Below are 3,057 nucleotides of genomic sequence, written 5' to 3'. Positions count from 1 at the left end.
CCACCAACCAGCAGTGATGCATTTCCTATCTTAGCAGCAGTAGGGGTGGAGGTGTCCAGGGCCAGCCTAGGCAACACAGCAAGACCAGAGCAGCAGAGACACCTGGCATATTGTGAGGGAGAGAGGGAGGGAAACGGAGGGAGGAAAGGAGGAAGGGAGGGGAGCTTTCAGGTCCCTCTAGAAGTGTCAGAATCTGTATTTGAACAGTAACCATGTGGTTATTGTGTGGTTGTAAGCACATTAAAGTCTGAAGAGTCTTCTCTAAAGTGTCTTCCAACTCTAAATGCAAGTGATTTTACAGGATCAAAAGTCTATCACTCCACAGGGACTTAATAGAGCAGCTGACCTAGTCACATTATCTACCCTTTAAACCAGTGAGGCAGTGCTGCCACCTTGTGACCATGACTGGTAAGAACATTCTTAACCATTCTCATTAGGGGGGGGCGGCTGGTAGGAGGGTGAAGTCCAAGTCACAGAGGTGATTAGAGAATCACAACCACTCATATCAACTGCAAATGACGTCAAAACAGCTCATCCCACGTCACAGGGCACTGTCACATTTGAAAAGAAGGGTTTTTCTTCGTTACATTTTTATTTGTTTCAGGTGCATGTGTGCACCAGCGGAGGCCAGAGGACAACTTGCAGGGCAGCTCTTCTTTCACCATGCGAGTCCTGGGATCAATCTCCAGTCCCTAGGCTCAGTGATGGAAGCCCTAACTGAGGAGCCATTTTGCTGGCCCAGAAAGTGAAGGTTTTATAATTCCCAACACTTCGGTGTTGGTGGAACACTCAGGTTCCAAGCCGCGCTCCAATGCCCAGTGGATTGTGAGTTCAAGGACAGCCTGTGATATAAAGAGTGAGTTCTATAATTTTGAACAGTTTGGTGTCTGTGGAACATCCAGGTTCCAAGGTGCGCTCTAACAATGTCGTCCTTGAAATCACCATGACAGGCGTTTTCAGACACCTAGCCCTGCCTGAAGTGCCAAGAAAGAAGTAGGAATCCCGGGCACTGTCTCTCTGGGGCACGGTCTCATCTTGTGCTCTATTCAGGCCTGGCCCTGCTCTCGGTATGCACTGAAGCCAGCCGGTACCAGAGAACACCCTCCATGTGCCACTTTCCAAGTGATGTAATCTGAAGCCCCTGTGCTCTTCTGTCAGTTTAAGACAGTGGTTCTCAACCTGTAGGTTGGGACCCTCTTGGCAGGGGAAGGCAAACGACCCATTCACAGGAGTCACCTGAGATCATCCTGCCTATCAGATATTTATATTACAATTTATAACAGTAACAAAATTGCAGTTATGAAGTAAAATAATTTTATGGTTGGGGGGTCACCACAACATGAGAAACTGTACTAAAGGGTCGCGGCATCAGAAAGTTGAGAATCATTGGTTTAAGCTATGATGTGAGATTTGTCTCACAAAATAAAAAAGATGCATGCAAAGAGGTCTGGGGCTGCCCACAGCACAGGTGGGAAGAGCAGAGGATGTGGGATTCGGCTCTAACTAGGAACATGGTCCAGGATGGGGACTGCGACTCTGGCTAGACATTGTGAGAATTCAGTTTCTGCTCTGGTTTCTGAACTTCACCTGGGCACGGGGACCTGATAGGAGAGCTTCAGATTATGTCATTTGGAAAGTGGCAGGTGGGAAATGGAGGGGCACTTGAAGGGTGTTCTCTGGTACCAGCTGGCATCCGTGCCTGCCAAGAGCAGGACCAGGACTTAAGAGAGAGCACAAGATGAGACCGTGCCCTGGATCCCTGCAATTCCTGGAACTTCAGGCAGGGCTAGATGTGATTCGCCTGTCATGGTGATTTCAAGGGCGACATTGTTAGAGCGCGGCTTGGAACCTGGATGTTCCACAGACACCAAACTGTTCAAAATTATAGAACTCACTCTTTATATCACAGGCTGTCCTTGAACTCACAATCCACCGGGCATTGGAGCAACAAAATCAGATGCTTTCCTGCCCTCAGAGCTTTAAGCTACTGAAGGAACCCAATTCAAAATTCCATTTGTCTTAAGAGTGTTCATTATCAAGAAAGCAGACGGAACTGACCAGCAGTCAGGATCTAGGGTTGTAAGGGCTAACAGACTAAGGAGACCTGAGGAGAACTGAGGGAAAGTTCCCTGATCTTGCAGTGGCCTCAACACAGGTTGGAGTGATGGACAGCTGAATGAAGTTCTGTGTGAACATATGTCTATCAGTAAGATTTTCTTACTTTCAATAGGTTGAATTTTCACAAACTTCCTATCTTATCAGACCAAGTTAAGGGGTTGGAAAGCTATTGCTTTGTTCATTAAACATTTGAAGAGTACTTTCTTGGTGCCAGGCCCTGTTGAGTTCAGAAAACTCAAATAAAAAGGAAGTCAACAGCCCCTGTCCCCAAAGACCCCACCCAATCCACTCTGTATGCCCACACACCCTTTGCACTGACTTGCTCTCTGCCCTCCACCAGCCCAATTTCGACCTCCCCTGTGAGACCCAGCTCAAACCCTGCCTAATGAAGTGGTATATGATTCTACAAACGCAGCACTCAGGAGGCTGAGGCAGCATCCCAAGTTCAAGGCTAGCTTGAACTACAGAGTGATACCTTGTTTCAAAACACAAAGAAAGAAAGAAAGAAAGAAAGAAAGAAAGAGAGAGAGAGAGAGAGAGAGAGAGAGAGGGAGGGAGGGAGGGAGGGAGGGAGGGAGGGAAATGAAACAAAGAAAGAAAAGAGAATAGGGGGTAAAGGATGTAATTCTATTTTAGTTAAATTTTAAAATTTTTAAATGATTTTATTAGCTAAAATATAAAAAGGTATGTTCTTGTGTTGGCCCTACATTCGTTTACATATCCATCAATTCAAATTTATTTGTGACAAAGATGCACAGAAACAAGTTGTTATTTATAATTATTTTTTAAGCTCCCAGGGCTTGAGAGATGATTCAATGGTTAAAAGTGCTTGCTGCCATTCCAGAAAACCAAGTTCAGTTCCCAGCACCCATATTGGGTGGCTCACACTGTAACTCCAGCTCCAGGAAAATCTGATGCTCTCTTCTTTTTTTTTTTTTT

This window comes from Microtus ochrogaster, linkage group LG4, assembly GCF_000317375.1.
Source record: "Microtus ochrogaster isolate Prairie Vole_2 linkage group LG4, MicOch1.0, whole genome shotgun sequence".
In the NCBI taxonomy this organism is placed as follows: Eukaryota; Metazoa; Chordata; class Mammalia; order Rodentia; family Cricetidae; genus Microtus; species Microtus ochrogaster.
Note: the sequence above shows the minus strand (reverse complement) of the source record.